Source organism: Macrobrachium nipponense, chromosome 19, assembly GCF_015104395.2.
Source record: "Macrobrachium nipponense isolate FS-2020 chromosome 19, ASM1510439v2, whole genome shotgun sequence".
Taxonomy (NCBI): domain Eukaryota; kingdom Metazoa; phylum Arthropoda; class Malacostraca; order Decapoda; family Palaemonidae; genus Macrobrachium; species Macrobrachium nipponense.
In genome coordinates, this window is record NC_061088.1 from 54,117,021 (window position 1) to 54,140,261 (window position 23,241).

Sequence of the window (23,241 nt, forward strand, 5' to 3'; positions counted from 1 at the left end):
ATAATTTTGATGTCGTGATTAGGAAGCCCTTAGTTTTAAACATTTACTGAAAATGGGCCTAAACTTCTGATGAGGTAATACGAAACATTCCTTTGTTTGCTTCTTCAGAGCCATGATTGTGTAATTGGGGAAATCTGCTGATGGCGAGTTGACGTGTTTGGAATATTTCGTGAAAGTTTATTGATAATGTTCCCTCACCAGCTAAAGTATGCACATTCTTTCTGATAAATATGCACATTTCTTGTGCTATTTAGCGTGAAGAAGTTATACAGAGAATTGTGCATGAAAGATAATTTTTAGATATGCCTGAATTAAAAGGATAGAATAAAACTTTGGGACTGTATGTACTTTTACATTTAGGAAAATGGATGTTTATTGTCCAGATATATAAATGGTTGTCTGCGGCACTCAACGATCACCATGCCAGAAGAGATTCATGATCTCCCTAAATTCACTGCTCCAGAAAAAAAAAACAACAACATTGAATCTCAAGTTACATCACGTTGAATTTTGACTTTGGTCAGATAAGGCACATTTCACCTTTGGAAATTTTTGTATCGTCTAAAACTACGAATTCTGAGCAATCTGATACTCTTTCCGCTTTTGGACACGAGCTAACACTTTTCAACGGCTTAAGCATCATCGCTTAAAGTTTTAATGTTTCTTCGAAACTACAGGAAACGAAACCTTAACCAGTAGGTAAATCGCCTGTGCTTTGTAATAACATATCAAGAAGGTGGTGGGCTAATGAAATTATATTAAAATTCTGTTTCAAGTTAACATGTTTATGTAGGAATCGTATATGACTGTCGAAGATTTTTGTGACATCTTGACCCGAAAACTGGTAAATATCATAATCACGTGGATCCATTAATTAGGGGAACAGTGTACCGACTTGGCAAATTTAATGAAAGTAGGAGAGTGTGATAATAATAATAATAATAATAATAATAATAATAATAATAATAATAATAATACAGACTAAAACTTGTTACAGTTTTCATTTGAAGATGGAAAAAGAAACCTACAAGGTTACTGAGTATAAATTGTTTATTTGTAAGTATTCACATAGTATTTTATTTAAAACTCAGTACTTTCAGGCCCTTTTTCAAGAGATGTGAAAGTGATTAGACTGGGTCAGGGCCCAGCAGTCTTCTGGAATTTCTTCTTGTTGAGCTGCCATTCATGCGATGACTGTCCTGGGTCCCATTCTCTTGAGAGTTGTTCATCCCATCCGGTATTTCTGATATCCTGATCTGATGGTCAATGGGATTATCCCTAGTGGAAGGTGAGTGGTCTCCATCGGTCTGTTGGGCAGAAGCCCTAATCTCCAACAGATCAATGGTGACCACTCACTTACCGCAAGGCATAATCCCATTGACCATCAGCTCAGGATATCAGAGCGACAAGAGGGGATTAACAACTTTCATGAGAATGGAAACTAGGATAGTCATCACATAAATGACAGCACAACGAGAAGTTCCAGAAGACTGCTGGGCCTTGATCATGAAAAAAAAAAAAAGCCACTGCAGGTACTCGAGTTTTAAGTAAGATACTTTGTTAATACTTACAAGTAAACAAGTTATACTCAGTAACCTTTTGGGTTTATATTTTCAATAATAATCATACGGATTGTAAACAATGACACCATTGCGATGGCAAATTTTATCATCCAAAGATACACAAACTATATTTGTGTATTGTTATCCAAAAAAAGTGTCTGTAACGTGGATTTTTATTTTATTCATATTCATTCACTGACAGTATGTAAAGTTTTCACTGCAGATAATACAACGTACAAAGAATAGATAGATGCCTGGAGCTAAGACTTGTTAGAAGAGACACTGAATTTCATACTTTCTATATTTTAGCTTGAATGCAACTGGCTGCATACAGAACATAAGAAATGGGAATGATACATTTCTATAAAATGTGATTTATTATTATTATTATTATTAGTTCCGTTGCCTTTTGTCATCGTCTTTAATGACCGTGTCATTTATCATTAACACTGGGTCACTTATCACTATAACTCCTTAATGATGAATATATAGAAAACTGAGACTCTTAAGTCGGTAGATCAGACTGATGAAAGAAAAAAAAAATTATTAGAGCTGCGAGGTGAAATGACTTTTATGCTCACTAACTGTTAGACAGTAATGAATGAAAATCCATCGTTCAACAATAGAAATTGTGCTTCTTTAACGAAATTTAATCATAACGGTGTTTCGATTAATATTTTTTTCTGAAAACGGCCCAGCGTATATACAAAATAACGATGGATTTTGACATGTGATAACATTCGGTACCTAAATCTTAAGATGAACTTTGAAATACAATAGATGCCAAAGCGCCACAGTGCCGTGGTTGGTTTGGTCTTAGACTACCACCTCGGTGGCCGAGAGTTCGATTCTCAGGCATTCGACAGAATTCCCTTTCACACTATGCGATTTAAAACCGCCTCCGCCAGCGGATCGGCACCGCGCTTACAAGTCGACTGATAAACCTAATGGAGCCTTTCACACTATAGCGGCGCGGAGTTTTTGCCGTCGCGGTGCCGCTTTGCATGAGATTTGTCCCACTGGCTGGAAGAGGTGCCACTCCCGTTGGCAGTTGTGGTTGGCCATCATGTTCAATGCGCGTCTTCACACCAGGCGGTTTTTTTTCCGCCTTTACAAGCGGTGAGCATTAGTAGTTCACTGCTTTTCATCGTGAAAATATATCAGTTATATGGATATGGATCAAGATATTGATATAGAGCTTCTCATTTCTTTAGTTAAAACGAAACCGGTTTTATGGGATAAAAGTAAGGAGTATAAAAGTCGTAACTTGTTACATCTAGAACAGGTGCAAAACTGCGAAAAAAGTACATATTCAATGACCAACTCAACTTCTTGAAGAAAATTGCAAATTAGAGAGAAACAAAAGAAAGTTTCTCAGCCGAGGATAGAGAAAACAATGAAACTGATAGTGATCAGCATCGCGATTCATCTGCAGTAAAGGAAAAAAAAGACTTCCACGAACTGGTTGAGTTAAAACAAAAAAGCAAAAGGTTGACGATGTCGAGCAACGAATAATCAAAGTACTGGAAACTACAGGAAATCGTCACCTTTCTGTTTATAAAGGTATTATTCCTGCACTAGATCAATTAAGTGAAGCAGAAACTCTCCAATTTCAAATGGGTGTTTTGATTGTACTGCAAAACATACAGAATTCTCGAGCCTTTTCACAACCTTTCCATTCATACCCACAACATGTGCACTGCCCTATGCTTATGATGTAAACCACACCACAAGATATCGTGTAGCACCCACCACTTGCGACTGCGATGCTTGTCGGACCAAGCTTCTATGCCAGCACAGATGCACATGCAAACGCTGAAGATAGCAGTGGGAATCGAACGTTTCTAGATAACCAGTCGACTTCTCCAAATTCGTAGATGTCAGAAAATCACCATATTGATTTTTCATTAACATCTTAATTTTACAAGAATAATGGGTCATTAATCCAGTTACGTTTCTACATTATTTTGCATGTCCTTCTTAGTTATCTTTGAATATAATTAATCATGCTTGAGTCAACCTTGAATTATCCTTTTTAATTTTCATACTTGTGTGTGTGTGTGTGTGTACGATAAAGAGCCTCAAATAATATGGTAATATACACTATGTTACTGTTTACCTGATGGTAACTGCCAATCTTTGTGCAGGTGAAAAAGAGTCCCTGAATTTTGTATTTTCTCGAAGGAGCGTGTCATGCAAGCGGGCCAGAGCTTCTTCAAATGTTTCTTTAGACATTCTAAAGTTATTAAAAAAATTATTGTTATCCTTCTTCAGTTCTCCAAAGAGAGTAGCAAATGCGCCATGCATGTCTCTTTGGGCATTTAGTGGGTGCACCCAGTGGATTCTTGATCGTTTCTCCTTTCCTCTCTTAAATATAATAGATAAAGGCACAACAGGTCCTTCCTCTTATCCATCTTGCACCACTACTGCATACTATTTTCAAGATTTAAGACAAATTGGTCTCTGTAGACGGCGACTACGCAAATGAGCGATGTCGACCGCAGTACCTGCGGCGCGGAGACCGCCTCTAGTGCGGAAAAAATCGCAGTGTGAAAGGAGCATGAGGCGTCAGAGATGTGTATTTCTGGTGATAGAAGTTCACTCTCGACGTGGTTCGGAAGTCACGTCAAGCCGTTGGTCCCGTTGCTGAATAACGACTGGTTCCATGCAACGTCAAAACACCATACAAACAAACAAACAAACAAACAATAAAATAGATGCTAGATGCCTAAAATTAGGATATTAACATGACACTGACTAGTAGTTACCTCAATTAAGAATGATTTGTGAAATACAGTTAGCAGTTAATTAGGATGAATTTCAAAATACAGCAATTATTAGTACTCAAATTAAGATGACTTTTGAAATTCAATGCCTGTTAGGTACCTAAAATTTAGATGAATTTCGAGATCCAATAACCGTTAGGAGCTGCCTATGATTAGGATGATTTCCTAAATTCAATTATTGTCAGATACCTCAAATTTGGATGAATATTAAAATTCAACAACCGTAAGGGACATACAGTTAGTATGAATTTCGAAATTTAATAACCGTTAGGGGCCCACAATTAGGATGAATTTCGACATTGAATAATCGTTAGGGACCCACAATTAGGATGAATTTCAAAATTTAATAACCATTAGAAACCCACAATTAGGATGAATTTCGAAATTTAATAACCGTTAGGAACCCACAATTAGGATGAATTTAATAACCGTTAGGGACCCACAATTAGGATGAATTTCAAAATTTAATAACCATTAGAAACCCACAATTAGCAATAAGGATGAATTTCGAAATTTAATGATCGTTAGGGACCCACAATTAGAACGAATTTCGAAATTCAATAAACGTCAGGGACCCACAATTAGGATGAATTTGGAAATTCATCAGCCGTTAGGGACCTACAATTAGGACGAACCTCGAAATTGTAATCGTTAGCCACCTAAAATTAGGATGAACTTTGAAATACAATACGCAGTAGATCCTAAAAAATAATCAGGTGACATCACGTTGATTTTGGTACCATATTTACGGCAAAGAGAAAAATATGACGTACCATTGCTTGTGATTACACTTCTAACAATTGATACTGGAAAATAGCCTTTGTTCATCTTTTCAAACTTGACTTATACATTTCACTAACACCACTTGCAATATAACACATTTTAGGAGCTTAATCTGATCATTGCAACACTCTCTCAGTGGCCCAGAGATCGCAGGAAGTTGAGTAAACTCAGAAAACCCGCCCAGGAAAGCTGATACACCCATGGTGGTTACAAGGCTGGCAAATTAGGAAGCCCGGCACACTAGGTTAGCTCCCCTGTATTCTAAATCAAGCTTTACTGAAGCTTGCAACAAACATTAGGCCTAGCGGTCTGGTACGAGGAGCATTGGGCCATGAATAAACCAACAGTCTTAATTTCTAATATATTTTACTGTTGCTGAAGCAGGGTGGAACCTTGAAGTCAACACATGGGTGTCGTTTTTTTTTTCTTCTTTTTATTTATTTTTTTTCTTGCTTTCAATTATTTGCAGAAAATCAGGTTCAGTAGTTTAAGCAGCTCTCAATTGATCTTTCTCGGGTTTGCAGTTTCTAACCGAGCCCTTTTGAATTGAGTCATCACTGGGGCTGAGAGAGAGAGAGAGAGAGAGAGAGAGAGAGAGAGAGAGAGAGAGAAGGTGCACATGCTTTTAGTCATATTGCCGATCTGTTTGAGAAAGAAATCATTGTAACACAGTATTAACCTATTCATCAATTGAGGGGAAATGCTAAATCTAGACTCCCCAATCTGTCCACTTTCGTCGTTCACCTTCATATATCCGGATATCTCCCGTCTTCTCGGACGTTAGAATAGATACGCAGTGCTCAATATGAGGAATTTGTCGTTAATTGTGATTGTGTTAGCAAAGAAACTTTTATCCTTCCTTATTTCTTTATATAAGCACGTCAAAATTTTTGGGAAGTCATTGAGGTATAAGATCTGACTCTTTTGTAATGCTTAATCAATACGTCTTCAATTCAAGGACAAGACCACCTGGAAACTAATGCCCTTTGCTAGTTCAGGTCCGAAGAACACCATAAAAGAGGATAAACAGGAAGAAGGTTGTGCCTCAACCGCGAGGAAAGCAATGGACCCTTGAAGGAAGACAGGATATCATAGTCAGGAATAACAAAAGGAGAAAATGAATTCCAGTACTTTTGGCAGTAGAAGAAACAGAAAACCATTGAATAATGAAATCCAGGGATTGGCGATTTCCTCAGAGTAAATTTGAAACTTGATACCCTGGTGGGTGTTATGAGGCTGCCTGGGATGAGGATGATTACAGTACCTTAAGTTTTAATCCTCCCCATTTTTAACAGAAGATATAACCATTTGAGCAGTGTCAGCTCACAATGACAATTCAGAAACAACCTGAATGCCAGAAATATTGATATAACTAAAAGGTTAATTTAGATATCTATAAGAAATTAAAGAATTATATGGAAAGGAGATGGGAAACCAGGAAGAAGTTATATCTCAGTTGGTTTTGCTTGGAATTCACAGTGTGGGGATCCTGTGTTCAAGCCTTGCACATGGCATGATAAGTTCCACTAACAGGTGTATCTCCTGAACCATCAGCAGCATTGTCTGCTTCTCCCTGGCTTGGATGGATAGGGGGATGGGCACGGATCAGATTGCTTTGGTTCAGTCTCTAGGACATTGAGCAGCAGTGCAGTGGCCTGTTCTATTCCTTCTACTACCCATCAAGAACCTTAAATCTTTCAAAACTGTCTTGGAGTGGCTGAATCCAAGTCTACAGGGTATGGTAAACAGAAGAGGATTGGTTATTCAATGAAGAAGAAATATGGAGGAATGAATCATCGGCAGAAACATGGATAAGAGATTTGGGAACCTGAAGGTAACTATCAAAGAAGAGGAATGAGTAGATGAAAGAGGAGAACTATGACACACCCCACTGTAGATGGGGGTAGGAGCAGACTTTGCACCATCAGCAACAAAAAAAAACGGAGTAGCTTGATAAAAAGCGGGGGAAAAGATTATATTGAATGGCATAAAGTCATAAGCAAGGGACCAGGATAACAGATTCTTATACTCGACCATATCCAGGGCAGCAACAAATAATTCTCTGAAGACATGTTGAGATGATGACCAAGTATTACAGAAAAAGATTAACCCGTCACCAGTAGATCTTGTCTTGTAGATCCTTTGGGATCTAAAAAAGAGAGCTGGATTTAAGTTTGAAGAATGCAAGAGCTGAATAATGTATGAAATACTTCAACAAAAGTAAATGTGAAGGCAGTAGGACAGGAGTTGAAAGGATTAAAGTGCTCACTCTTCTTAGGGGCTGGCTGGAAGGTTAAACGGAAGATTTCATAATTACATCACACGAAAAAACTGACAAATAGCATAGCAGCTGGCTCAACCCGAAAATATCTTGAGGAATCAGGTAGTAATGCAACTTGGACCAAATGCGCTGCCTGTCTTTAAAGAAGCAAGAACATAATGGACAGAGAATATTAGTGTTGTGGATCTCGGAACTGTTGAGAGAAGAGGTAGCTGAAGGAAGTAGTCTTTTCACTATTCAATCAAAATAAACGGGGGTTGGAGAAGTTGTTCAGACGCTGTTGGCTAAGGGCCAGTAATTTTTTTTTTTTTTATTTGGCTATAAGAGCAATGTGTTTGATTTCCTTCAGGTACTGTACAAGAACTTCACTGCATTCAAAGTACAATAGAATATTGATTATTAGCAGATACAAAAGAGAGTTGAGTAGCAACACAAGGAAAGGCTACATTTGGAAAAAAGAAGAGGGAAGACTGCCTCAGTTACGAAGGTTAAAACCACACCGACTTTAAAAAGGAGTAATGTCAGAATTTTGGTTATCAAAGCAGCAATGTACCATGGGAAAGTCAAAGATGAAAACATAAATGCCAACCTGCTCAGAACCCAAAGTATTAGAGCTGGCATTGTTTGGAGGGGATGAAGGGGGTGGGAGTTTGGAAATAAGACATTGATCTGAAATCCACGAGAGGAAGAGATTTTATAGTAGCTATGAGTACCTAACGCTAAGAAGAAATCAAGAATGATGGATACATGGTAATGATGATGATGGATATGTGTAGGGCATTGAATATTTTGTTCAATATCTCTGAAAGAGAAACAAAATGTGTAAAGGCTCATGGAAACAAATAAGATACTTTAAAAAAGAGGCAATGTTGTTAGGATTAGGAAAACAAAGTTAGAAGCAGAGAACAATAATAAAAGTTAGAAGAATTTGTTAAGGAAATGTCCTCATAAAGAGATGTTGATGTTATATTAAACACAGAATCTGCCTTTGTAATGAAAATACAACCAAAGATTATTGTGAAATATTTGCAAAATATCAAGGAAAGCATCTACCAACAACAAGTTTTGGAGAGAGGAGCACTTTTGGGGAGGTTAATGCCAAGTAGTGTTTTGTAGAGGAAGTTTGGAGGTCAGGCAACGAATGTTAGATAAAAGAAGCCGGCCTATTGTGATCTAAGAGGGCGTGGGTACTGCTGCTGGATGAAGCCATCTTTTTGCCATTGGTAGACTGAAAGCCATCTTCTGAGACTGTTCATCTAAGGATGCCAGATATTGCGGGGGGTGGGGCTGGGGGCGGGGGGGCGGGGTGTGGGGCGAATTGGAGATGGGTAGGGATATATTTCCAATTATTTCTTATTGTAATACCCGTTTACAAGTCATTACAATGAGGGAGAAATGGTGTGGGTGTTTGTGTTGCCCAGTGTGTAGGGAGAGGTGGGGAGGAATAAAGAAAATGCAGGACTACTTACTGTATGTAAGCAAAGGCTTCGGGTATTTGTATCGAGAGAGCAGAGAGTTCTTTGTTAAGATGTGCTCATTTATCCAAGAAAATTTTCATTTTTGCATTTCGATTGGCTATGATAAATCTCGTATAACCAAATGCAAGTGATTTTCATTCAACACTTTTCTTCATAATTCAGCTTACTGTATTCTGACAGAAATTTGTTATTCAAGTTCTTTATGTAGAGGCTTCTCGTTGACTGAGCCATCGTTCCTGACTGACTACCCATTATTTATAATGCTTCTTTTTCTGCATGCACTTATGCTTTGGCTATAAAAGGTTGAGACTCGAAGGTGATTAGCAATGCTGCCATATTTTCTTAAACCCGTTCAAACGTTTCAGGAAAAGGGGTGATTATTTGGTAGATTTGGCATTTTTTTAAAGCGGCGCTGCTATTTCCTCGTTCATGGATGATTAATTAAGTGAAATGACCCTGGTCACGGGAGTAAGAGGATTGTCTGTCACCTCCCTCCATTCGTTAGTACAAAAACAAAACAAAACGATCAAAACATTGTACTTGGAGAGCCCCCCCACTGCAGCATAAACTAAAATTGATATGGACAAAAACAAAATTAATTCAGAACTGGTATTTATTTAAGTTTCTCTCTGAGTATTTAATATTTTGTGTGGCCTCCATCTGCCTGTACCACAGCCTGCATTCTTAAGGGGTATGATTTCAGCAAATTGCAAAAAAGCTAAGACTCAAACTCCATTTCCCTGAGCACTTTGGTCACCTCTCTTCGCAGATCGTTGAGGCTCGGTATACCATCATAGATCACTGTGCATGCTTCAACACGATCCTTTAAGAAACTACCAATGTTTTCACACACATTAAGGTCAGGGGGGGAGCTACCTGGAAATTCACTTGATTAGAAGAAATCGATACCACTATTTCGCAGTAGCTCCTGTGTCTGAAGAGCCTTGAAACATGGTGCCTTATCATGCAAAAATGTGACTTCTTCAACAGATAACACATTTTCAGGATCTTTGAGGAAAGGAAATACTCCACCAGTAAGCAGTTTCTCTAAAGTATTCACTATTCCATGACTGTCATTTTTCTTTGATGATCCACATTAACTGTTTGGCTGTGAAACAGAAAAATTCCCAAACATTCAGGAAATTTCACAGCTTGGCGATAGTGCATGTCATCGCAGATATCATCCAACTTTGCAGCCCAAATGATGTCATTTTTATGATTTGGCTTCCTGACTGTGTAAATGAAGAATTCATCTGATGCAGCAACATGGAGAAAGTCAGCTTCATCTCAATCTCTAAGAAATGAACCACAAAACCATGCACGGTCTTTCCTGTTGCTGAGTGATGTTGGGCTTGCTGATAACATGAAATGGCTTGATACCAGATTTTTTCAAGTCACGATATACAGCACCATAACTTCTCCTCTTTCCCCTTTTTGTTTCTAATTCAAGTGCCAATTTACGTAAAGACTTTCTTGGTCTACCCACTGCCTCAGCTATGATGTCTTTAGACTCCTGAGAAAGGACTTCAGTCCTTCCAAGATTATCACTCTTTTTGTGATGACAGTCATATGGATTTCTGTTCCAGTTTCTTTTAACAAAGGATTCATCTCTTTTAATATATTTAGCTTTCCAGCTATGATGCCTCAGCTATGATGTCTTTTGACTCCTGAGAAAGGACTTAGTCCTTCCAAGATTATCACGCTTTTTGTGATGACAGTCATGTGGATTTTTGTTCCAGTTTCTTTTAACAAAGGATTCATCTCTTTTATTATATTTAGCTATCCAGGAACGTGAAATGAAGGATGCGCCAGCATCCGTGGCCTCTCTGAAGGTTATAGCTCGGATTCAGTCAATCCATCTGATTTCCTATGAGTCGTTAGCCATGGCTGTATCTAACTCCGTCACTCAGTCTGAAAATACAAAAAATGTAAAATGAATAATAGCTTAATAGAAACTTAAGATAATGTACTTGGAGATCGGCAATAGCAGAAAACTTCATAACTTTTCATTTGTTCTGTGGAGGGGGGCTTCTAATTTCGAAACACCCGGTATATACCTATATGTATATATATACTATAATGCATACACTTGCATGCATTACGTAAAAAACGAAATTACTTATAAGTGAAGCCATTCAGGTGGACTGTACTCTCAAATATGTACATTCTCAGGATCAACCTTAACCTGGAGGTTAATCTTGAAAGAGCCTCCTTTGGCAAGATGGGATACGTGTCATCGCCGCTAATTTTAGGAAAGTCTCGACCTTTCGTAGCTGGAGTGTAGGATGCCCTTGTTATATGTAATGCCACATATATGGTTTCAGAATGTATTATATCATTCATTTCATTACTACGTAGACATACTCTGACTCGGTTACACTGAAGCATAAGAGCATATATATATATATATATATATATATATATATATATATATATATATATATATATATATATATATAAAGGTGATGCCACGGAGGAAAATGAAAAAAAGGAGAGCTGCCGAAATCTTTTGGTCTTAACGACCCTTTACTATAGGCAAGAGCGTTGCCTATAGTAAAGACCGATAGGTCTGGGCAGTTCTCGTGTTTTCATTTTCATCTGCGGCATTACCTTTATTTATACATAGCATCACGTTTTATATATTTCGTAATCAAGTTATTCATGTATGTATGTATGTAAGTGTTTATATATAGTATATATTGCTACGTTTATAGATCTCTTCGTCTACCCAGTAATTAATTCATTATTTTGCTTTGTAAAACGGCAGCCATAGTCCTCTAATTATCAGCTGATTTTAGGCGGGAAACCAAACCACGCCAGCCAGGGATAGGGAATTTCCCGTGAGAAGGGAGAATATAGTCTTTTGCCAGCTTTAGGGACGTATCTCAAAGGGAAGGATGTAGGCAGACTGGTACTTCTTAGGCCTATATCTTAAGCTCTTTTTCCTGTGAACCCTCTGCTGGCTGTATGTTCAGTTTTTAGGATTTGCCCTGCTCGTGGGGGGTTAAGCTGACCCTCAACACCCAGGCAAGACACCTGCGATTTTCCCCAGTCGTCTCCAGATGTGACCTCGGACGGATGTCCAGCCAGCCAGCCTCCCAAACTTAAGCCTAACGGCGTACTGGCACGCCAAGAGACCCAGACCTGGGACAATGCCAGGCCGCATTTTCTACAAAGATCCACTGAACACGGCATCCAGGTACGTCTTGTGAAACAGCATATTGCCAGTCCCTTACATCCTATTATCTATTTGATCCCAATTCTCCCAATTCAAACTTCTAAACCAAAAAGAACTCATCCCTTTGTTTCCTCTCACTGCCTCATGGCCGCATGCTTCCCCTTGTGTGATCGTCCCAGACAAATGAAGTCATTGCATACCTCAGTGAAACATTAGAGTTCCTTTTCCCCAGTGTTAGAGAACTGAATAAATTGTATTTGAGCAAGAAGTCATTTTTTCTTTTATCTTGTTTAATCTGGGATCCTTTTCCAGATTCCCTGAGTCACGTGTCAAGTCTCTCCGCCCGCAAGTGTTGCATTACCAGCTTTTACGAATTCCATTTTGTGCCAGCTATCATTCACTTGAGAGATATTATTAGTCCATGTGGGGACCAGTTGCATTTACCTAACCTTTGGCTGTTAAGCAGCCTCGTGTAAATAATAGCTGTAAAGTACTTAGCTGAGTTTCTGGCGACCTTTCCTCTAGAGTAAATTATCACTATAAATCCTTTTACGGTAAGTTCCAGTAAATTTCCTTTATTTTCCCTCAACTATTTCTGTTTACGTATCGGAGTTCTTTCAAGGCCAGGCTCATACGTAAAAATGGCGACCTTGCCAGGATTCGAACCTAGCTTGCTTAAAAAAAGCTTGTAAATCGCGTTATCCCTTGTAAAACGAATGTAAATGTTTTTCAAAGAGCAAAAAAACAAAGCACTTGCAGCGGAAGACACACTGGCTCACGGTAAGGTATACCATTCATTTAATATGATTATTTTATAACAAATGTTAGCTTAAAGTACGTTTAAGTATTTTTATTATGAAGTGTTTTAAATAAGTGTTAAGTGAGAAATAATATTATATTGTGACGGCCAGAGCGCCGAGCGAATTCTGTTATTTTGTAAATCGCATTGTCTTCAACTGACGAGACAGAGCACGTGTGCAGATAGATGCCAGAAAGTACTAGATCAAACTAGGAAGTGCTTTGCCAGGGTTTATTGTTGTGTAAGAAAGCCTAGCTAGTTAGGAGTGTTCTACTAATAGTTACAGCGAAAGAAGTGTACAATTCTTTTGTCTGTGATAAGTTAGGGGAATTCATTGTAATGTAGGTTTCATTCCAAGTGTTGGTAACCGTTCAAGCTAGCCAGCTCTCGTCAGCTGGATGCAGGCGCTCTCTCAAGCCTGCCGCCAACCTTCGGTCTCACAAAGCGCAGCCATGTTTTTTATCCCTTTAAGCATTATCTCAACGATTTAAGCAAAGTAACGTAAGTCTTGAAAGTTTAACGTAAATAATATCAATCCTCCTACTAGTATCTATCGTTCTGCCAGAGAAATTAACGTAATTCGCCTTGAATAAGAAATTAGAATTTCGTGTGTGTAAATCGCGTTCGCATTTACAAATCAGCTGATTCGCCATCGCTGTTCACACCGCTCTGCTAGCCCGCTCACGTGTTTCACCTAGCATCGCTCACTCGCTCGCTGAGCGAAAGTTTCATTTCCTTTCATACTAAACGTAACCTTTATCATTTACAAATGTTTGCTAACATTTTCGTCTTAAAATCCTTACCGTCATTTTCGCTTGTCACAGGGACCTCGTATCCTTACGTAAAGTTAACGTAAATCTTAAAAGAAGAGTAAATCACAAGAATTGTTAACGTAAAACACGTTTTTGTGAAATTCATATTGAAACGCAAATCATTTCATATAAGCGCAAGCCGCTACCATTAACGTAAACATCGTTCATCGCTAGCGCGTTATCATTTTCATAAAACGTATTCAAAAGCAATTCTTTCATTAAACGTTAACGTAAGTAAATCATTTAACGCAAGTTGCGTCATATTAAACTAACATTATTAGTTCAATTCAATACTAGGGAGTTCATTCATATATCATTTTCACCCTCTCCGAGAGAGAGAGAGAGAGAGAGAGAGAGAGAGAGCCCATTATTCACGAAGCCAAGAGTACTACATCTATTACCATTACGCATGCAGAACTAATATTATTTTAGTCTCTTGTGTCTTTCATTTACACTGAGCGTGATACGTACGCGCCTGTGTCCATTGCAGTTTGCAAGCATTTATTTATTTCATTTACCGAGTACTTCAGCGAGGGACTGAGCATTTCTAAAATTACCGTTACCTGTCGTTGCCCGAGTGGTCTTTTCCATTTTTTATCACAAAAGACTTGCGTATACCGCAAGCACAAACCGCACAGTGTGCCACCGCAACCTTCATTACTTCCAGACAAGGAAGCCTACCAGTCTAGGACTGGCCACCACCAGTGCACGTCAGGTCTTACCATTTTACAGTGCCACTAATTCGTGACACTGTCCATCGACTGGCTGCTGAAGTACTCCCACCTTTTACTTTCTCTCCTCCACCATTACACTCTGCCACGAACAGAGTGCTATTTCATTTCTGTATACTTGAGTATACTGCATGTAGTGTTGTCTGACGGGACACACCAGCACGATACCAGTGCTCCAAACAAGGAACGCCTCCTCATAAGTGCCGTGCACCTGTACAGGCCGTACAGGTAGCCATTCTACCTGCGTGTCCGTCCTTATGGAACGCCCAAGTAACTAGTGTGTCCATGTACGAGGATCAGTGATCCTTCGGACCACTCCAAGGGAACGCCTCCCGAAGTGCCGCAATACCAGCACTACTAGTGCTGTCCAAAAGGAACGCCTCCTCATAAGTGCCATTTCATTACACCTGTACAACCGTATAGGTAGCCATTCTACCTGCGTGTCCGTCCTTATGGAACGCCCAATTGATTAGTGTGTCCGTGTACAAGGGTCAGTGATCCTTCGGAACACTCAACCAGGGAACGCCTCCCGAAAGTGCCGCAATACCAGCCCTAAGTGCTGTCAAACCTGCGTGTCCATCCTTACGGAACGCCCAATCCATTATTGTATCCGCTATCCCGGATCACCCAATCAAGGAAATGCCTCCCGAAGTGCCGCAATACCAGCCCTAAGTGCTGTCAAACCTGCGTGTCCGTCCTTACGGAACGCCCATTCATTAGAGTATCCACCATTTTGGATCACTCAACCAAGGAACGCCTCCATAAGTGCCGTGCACCTGTATTGGACCTACAGGTAGCCCATTCCAGCGTCTCCCAAGTTGGGAACACCCTTAAGTGTGACGTACGCCGCACACACCATTTGATTTTCCGCCTCATCAGAAGGTGCCAATCCCAAAGTGCCACAGAGCACCCAGTCTTTTAAGACTTTTTTCATTACCATTATTGCAGAACCCATTTCCAAGTGAGTGCCAGGTTACACAGTAGGCACTCCTATTCCATTCAGTACCCTTCCTGGCCATTATTTTCATTTTCATTCGAGCCTCTACTGCAGCCTAAGGGAAATGTCTTCCCCTGCTTCCCGTGACTTCTTTGCCATAGAGCTAGAGAAGCTCGGAGCCCTCATAACTCTGGGCAAGGAGGCCGGTTACACTGGACCAGCACTCGACCAGTAGATAACTGCGCAGCAGGATGCCGCGCGCCTGCAAGAAAAGGAAGAAAGAGAAGCAGAAAGGAAGGCACGTGAAGAAGAGAGAAAGCATGAGCTAGCTCTCATAGATGACGCAATCTCTCGGCAAGTTTCCAAGCCCCAGACCATGAGGTGGTTGCGGAGGTTCTGCACCACTTGTTGTGTGCGTGGGCATGCTGTGGATTCCGACCAGTGCCCCAGTCGATCCCTACCTTGGGATGAGAGCTTCCAGGGTGAACTTCTCCAAGGCTACCATATAGCCCTGCCTGATGAACAGTCTCCTACGGCCTATCAGTGGGTACAAGTCATGGCCAACACCGAAGCCCAGGTCTCCCTCATTGCAAGAAAGGCATTGCCTAGGGGTGCCAAAATCCAGATGGACGAAGAAATTCAGTTTGAATGGATTGATGGTCACCTCTATTCTGTTCCTTCGGTCCTTCTGAATGTGGAAATGCCCTTTTTGGACCAGGAGACCAGGGAAACCACCTTGTGCCGCCTGGGCGTAGTTGACCAGTTTCATGATGTTTACCAGGTAATATTGGGCTGAGATCTCCTAAAGCCGTATCTTCCCTGGACGCAGCTCCCACTACCAGATGCACCGGATCCCTGCAGCATGCCTCATAATCAGTCACTTTTAGATTCAGAGGCTAGTGCCTCCGATGTCCCAGACATCCCTTTTATTTGTGAACCTGGCCCTGACCCAGTGTCAGAGCCCAAAGTTCCTGCCGCATCCTGCCAACCTTTTACCATTTTACCGCCTACCTCCTCCACTCTGGAAGAGGTAAGCCCACCAGTTAACCCCGGACTTGTTTCCGAGGGTGATTCAACGGAGGTTTCCTTGACCTCCCTACCTCAAATCACTGCCAGAGAGGACTCTTCACCTGTGCCAGAGCACAATGCCAGCCTTGGTGACCACAGATTCGCACCCTGTGGGGCCATCTCGGCCTTACCGTCCAGTGCCACGGAAGAGGTTCTGGAACAAGTTCTGCCGTGACTGTGGCCGCAAGGGTCACATGTCTGCCAACTATGGAGGGTGCGCAAATTTTAACATTCCTTTCATCGCAATGGCAGTTACCAATCCTTCTTCACTAGGACCCCCAGCTAAGGGCCCTATAACCGTCGCACCCCTCCAAAGCCATTATCCGCCAAGCCACGTCAGAGCCTATGACGACTCTGGCGCTCAAATCTCCCTGATACAGGAAGATCGAATCCCCCGAGGGGCTAACGTCGATAGACGTCATTTAATCACCATTGAAGGTATCAACCATATTAAACTGATCCTTCCGACCGTCCAATTGATGGTCACCAGACCTCATTTCTCCAAAGTATGTACCCTTGCAGTTGCAAGCTACATTCCAGGAGGTTACGACCTCCTCCTAGGGCAAGACATGAAGTCTCCCTCTCGTTTCAAAAAGCCTAGGGGTCCTAACCCCACGTCAAATCACTCCGAAGCAAGGAGTCATCAAAATTCTACTTCTTCCAGGAAGCACGTCCACCAACAGTCTCCCCCGTTACCAAGGAGAGAGATTGATCATTCACAGTTCCGTTGCAAAACCTGCAAAGTACTAGGGCACTCCACGAATTGGCCTAGGTGCCCTAGCCGACTACCAGCAGCGAACACTGTCCATTTTCCACAGGACTCAGCCTTCCAAAAGAGACAGGAGCCTCTGTCTCCCATTTCCAAGGGCACGCTGAGAGGTATTGCACCTCCGGTACCCGTCCCAGGTCCAGTCGACCTCAACTCTCTGCCAGTGCCACTTGGCAGCACTGAGCAGTGCCAAGCTCCGTCCAGCCTGGACGTAGAGCCACCACCGAACTTGACCTCTGCGCCTGGCCCCGAGCTAGCGCCGGCGCCTAACCTAATCAAGGATCCTCCTACAGGAGATCCTCCAACAGGCATGGAGCTTACCGCAGCCCATGGCCAATCTCCAGCCCATCATTCTTCTTCACCCTCACCACTGTCGCCCGAGGATGAACCTCCGGCAGACCTCACATTCTCGCCTCCTCTGGAAACCCAGGAACTGCCCGACCAGGAGTCAGCCTGGAGTCTTACCCTTACGACGGCTGTCGCAGCAGCCGAAGTGAGGGCCTCCCCTGCAGTAGGTCCCACCTCTACGACGGTTGCTGCAGATACCGAAGTAGGGTGTTCTCCTGCAATCCCTCAGGCTACCACTGCCTCTGCTCCTGACGGCGTTTCTGGCCTTACCCCAGAGTCGGTGCCTCTGTCTACTCCTAGGACTGGTATAGCCAGGTCCTGGAGGAATAAGAAGAAGAAGAAGGGACGTAACAAATCATTAACACACTAACCAAAGAGCCACATGCTCTCCTTGACACCTGTGCCCGAGGTACAGTGTCACAGTTAATTTGCAGAGTGATCCTGGCACCTACCCAGAGAAGGTAGCCAGCCTGATCTCTGCCAGTAAACTAACCCTCTAACCCCTAGAAATTGTGATACTAACACTCATGTAAATGTCATAATTACCTCATTGCATTTCCATCCTGGTCAACTAACCACTCATCATCCTCACGCATCATTACCTCACGTCATGTATTTTAACAATTCCGTCGCTGAACTGCTGCTGTGCGTACCACACTCTGGAATGATTGCGTCTCCATTTAAATGTATTGAGTAGGTTAGGCTAATGATTTAGTACCAGGGCATTAGGTTAGTAGCAAGTAGAATTTTCAAGTAACCTTATCTAGGGGTAGAGTAGATTGTCGTCACAGGCGACCCGTAGTTATTACTTAGGCTAGACTACATTACTCCATTAAGTTAGTACACTTAGCGTCTCTGCCTATAAGTTAGGTAGGCCACTGTAGTTAGCTGTATCGCTGCTCTAAAAACTTCAAGTTAGAGTAGGAGAACTGGGTAGTCGAGACGATCAACTTATTCAAGCCAAGGCCTTCACGCCCGAAAGGGAGTGAATGCCTTCTTAACAGGGGGAGCTGCTACGTTTATAGATCTCTTAGTCTACCCAGTAATTAATTCATTATTTTGCTTTGTAAAACGGCAGCCATAGTCCTCTAATTATCAGCTGATTTTAGGCGGGAAACCAAACCACGCCAGCCAGGGATAGGGAATTTCCTGTGAGAAGGGAGAATATAGTCTTTTGCCAGCTTTAGGGACGTATCTCAAAGGGACGGATGTAGGCAGACTGGTACTTCTTAGGCCTATATCTTAAGCTCTTTTTCTTGTGAACCCTCTGCTGGCTGTATGTTAAGTTTCCAGGATTTGCCCTGCTCGTGGGGGGTTAAGCTGACCCCCAACACCCAGGCAAGACACCTGCGATTTTCCCCAGTCGTCTCCAGACGTGACCTCGGACGGATGTCCAGCCAGCCAGCCTCCCAAACTTAAGCCTAACGGCGTACTGGCGCGCCAAGAGACCCAGACCTGGGACAATGCCAGGCCGCATTTTCTACAAAGATCCAACTGAACACGGCATCCAGGTACGTCTTGTGAAACAGCATATTGCGAGTCCCTTACATCCTATTATCTATTTGATCCCAATTCTCCCAATTCAAACTTCTAAACCGAAAAGAACTCATCCCTTTGTTTCCTCTCACTGCCTCATGGCCGCATGCTTCCCCTTGTGTGATCGTCCCAGACAAATGAAGTCATTGCATACCTCAGTGAAACATTAGAGTTCCTTTTGACCAGTGTTAGAGAACTGAATAAATTGTATTTGAGCAAGAAGTCATTTTTTCTTTTATCTTGTTTAATCTGGGATCCTTTTCCAGATTCCCTGAGTCACGTGTCAAGTCTCTCCCCCCGCAAGTGTTGCATTACCCCCAAGATTATGAAACCAGCTTTTACGAATTCCATTTTGCGCCAGCTATCATTCACTTGAGAGATATTATTAGTCCATGTGGGGACCAGTTGCATTTACCTAACCTTTGGCTGTTAAGCAGCCTCGTGTAAATAAATAGCTGTAAAGTACTTAGCTGAGTTTCTGGCGACCTTTCCTCTAGAGTAAATTATCACTATAAATCCTTTTACTGTAAGTTCCAGTAAATTTCCTTTATTTTCCCTCAACTATTTCTGTTTACGTATCGGAGTTCTTTCAAGGCCAGGCTCATATGTAAAAATATACATACATACATACACACATGCACACACACACACACACATGCTTAAAAAATCACTGTAGATGCACGTGACTTTATAAATAAGCGAATACCACAGGAAAATAATAGTCAGAAATCCAAGCGCTTTCGTCTTTACTCAGACATCGTCAAGGAGTTAATGAAGTACAATTGGAGATAAAGGTCTCAGGTACAAAACAAGATCAAGAATACCAGATGGTTAATTGTCAAAAGGGTAAAAATTAAAAGAGATAATCCAGGATTATCGGATATCACACGGTCACAAACCTAACCAAAACTACAAAGTATCTTTACAGCCCAAAACATGTAAAAACTGAATATATTAATTTTGTTGCTTATATTTATCTACAACTTTTTTCATAATTTAGAACATTTTTTCATAATTTAGAACATTTCTATTATTTGACTTGATGAAACAAGATTCAATGATATTCCTTTTAACTGTGTCATTACATGGGATTAAGGCTCTTGCTTGACTCCAGTTAATAGGATGGTCTAAATCTCTCATATGTACGAATAATGCATTCGATATTTGCCCAGTTCTCACGGAATATTGATGTTGCTTGAGACGTTGTGAAAGAGATTTACCGGTCTGTCCGTATTAGACTTTATCACACTTTTTGCAAGGAATTTCATATATGCAGCCTGGAAGATCTTTAGGAGAATTTTTTATTATTAAACTCTTGATATTAATATTACTGAAAATAACATTTATGTTAAATAGCTTTAAAATTCTAGGAATATCTAAAAACCTTTCATCATAGGGTAATTTTAGAATGTTATGTTTACTAAATTCAAGTTTGTCATTAGTTGAATATATATATATATATATATATATATATATATATATTATATTATATATATATATATGTATATATATATATATATATATATCATATAATATATATATATATATATATACACACACACACACACACACACACACACGCACAAATAAAAGTGTGGGCGGTGTTACAGTTTGTTAATCTGGGCAGCATGTTCTTTAAGCAAAAAAAGACAAGGGAAGAAGATCAAGGGATAATCCTGGGTGGAGATTTACATTCCTTGTTGATGCAGCTTCAATAAAAATGGACCCCAACAAATTCCTTTTTCAGTGATGGTTGGCTTTGTAGATTATCGAGGAATTATCCCAGTTAATCGCATGGCCTGTCTTAAGCCAATGATCCACTCTGCCACGATTTGTTATGCCTCTTGAAATGGCACATTTGTGCTTGAGAGTATCTCACTTTTAGTCCTTTTGATGTTTGACCAATATAAATCATATTACAGTCTTTGCCAGGAGTACTGTGTATAATATTGTTGTTTATTGAGTGAACTATTCTTAATTAGTTATTTTTTCTCAAATATTATTGTAATGGAGTGGGCTATTCTTAATTAGCTTATTTCTCAAAATATTATATTCAAATACTAAGTTAATATCAATAGTTTTTAAAATGGGTATAGCAGGAATGAAATTAGGTTGAAATGGTAAACAGTATTCAGTATTCCACTTCGACGGAAATTCCTTCAAAAGTGTCTGCAAGAGCAACTGATCCCAAAGTCATTATCACCTATATGCTTACGAGTGGACAGTGAATCTCCTTTCAATGAATTGTGTGTAATCTCCTTCAAGAAACACGCAGAAAAGACAAGAAGGCTTGAATTTAATATTTTCAAGAAATTGAGAACGGGTAGATTTCATTTCACGAAGAGAATTCCCCCATGTTGGAAAACAGTGCTACTGAATAGAATTTGTAATAGCCTAAGATTTAAGCTAAGCTAACTAGTTCACCACCTGGATCATAAATTAAAAAGCCTTATTCAGATAAGCGATTGGAATAACAAACACAACGAAGATTGTGTAATAAATCTTTCAAACAACGAACTGAACCAGAATCTTGAATGTGCTTTAGGCTTTGGCTTATTATATTCTATTATACGTAGTTCGACAGGTCTAAACATAGATTGTTTACTTCCTGAGAAAAACCCTGTTGCCAGTTCTCTCTTAACCTTTAAATCGTCACCTTCTTCAGTCCTCAGCCATCTCCCAGCCAGGCAATATTTGGGACAGTACTTAATGAAACTGACCCTATAAATCCTAATCCATAAACTCGATGCCCATTCTATTTGGTTATTACTTTTGAGACTATTTATTGTTATATTTGTTAAGACTTATACACTTAAATTTTGCATATTATATTACATATTTTATTTGATGATCTTTTTCATTAGAAGTAATAAAAATTGGTAATTACCATTCAGTATGACATTTTCTTAGAATCTTGCCAGTAGATTACTTCTATATTCTTTTTTATTATTTGAATTTTCTGTCTGCCATACTATCCATTTCCTAAACAAGTATGTAATATTTTGGATTTCATTGCTCTTCAATTTAGGTTTCCCCTCATTTTCCTTCATCAAGTTATGATTTACTTAAATTTCACTTCCTTTTCCACTCATGGTCTGGACAGTGTTATAACTAATAAATCTAATGCGTGTAACAATTTTTACTTTTATAACGTTGTTGCACATAAACTCATCATTGGGAGAGAAATAATTTTTTTACAATAATTATCACAGGACTTGTAATAATATGATTCTATACAAAATGTACATTACGAAGAATCTTCCTCGTAAGATGATCTTAGTTCAATAACAGATATCTTTTGCAGCGTCGCCTGTTTGCAAGTTTTCGGAATACTTAACTGCATTGCCCGTTTCACAGCGTGCTTTCTGTAGGAGTGAATTAATTTCCCTACTGACTATTGTTCTCGGTAACCTAAAGCAAGAAGTCATTCTTCTAGGCGCTAGTTCTCAGCTAGACCAGGCGGTGGGCTTATCCAAAAGGTAGCTTAAGAGATAAATCCTTTAAACTTCATGTTTTGGTAGGCTTGGCCCACCTGCATATCGCCTGTCAAAGGTAACAGGAAAAGTGGCAGCGTCTTTCGAAACAACTGTCATGTTTATAAATGCAATTTCTCATTTTATTTACAAATAAAATTATAATCACAGTATGTGAACGCTTAAGTTCAGCAAAATATACTAAAAATCTTTAAACTACCGATTTATTGATTCTTGTGTTATAAAGTAAGGTATTCAAAACTGGATGCTGGTAGATGTGGCAACAGGGTTCTTACACAAAGAAGAAAACAGTCTCTCAGTTTGGATCTGTCGAACTTATAGGAATGAGATTTGCGCACAAACATCACTCCAGAAATATCCAAACTGGAAAGGAAGGACACAATTGTAATACCTTCAATGAATCTCATTAAAGGGCTTTTCTACAGCTTACTTCAAATATCTAATAAAATAGTGAATTTCCCAAAAAGGTTTATTGATGCAATTCATGAAACGAAGAAAGATAAAAGTTTGCAAATTAGTAAAGCTGACAAATCCAGTTTTTTTTTTATAATAATGGATAAAATTAACTCTGTTAAAAAAATGGAAAACTTATTATCCGATTCTAGTACCTACAAAAAACTATGTAAAGACCTGATGTCATAAAACGTTTCTATTCTAAAATAAAAACTACACTAAAGGA

General features: G+C 40.1%; 1 long non-coding RNA gene across 1 annotated transcript in view; it reads left to right on the top strand.

Annotated features, from left to right (window-relative positions):
- The window catches only part of LOC135217055 (uncharacterized), a 146,095-nt gene that overhangs the window by 95,938 nt on the left and 26,916 nt on the right, over positions 1 to 23,241 (top strand). The gene's annotated exons all lie outside the window — the stretch shown is intronic.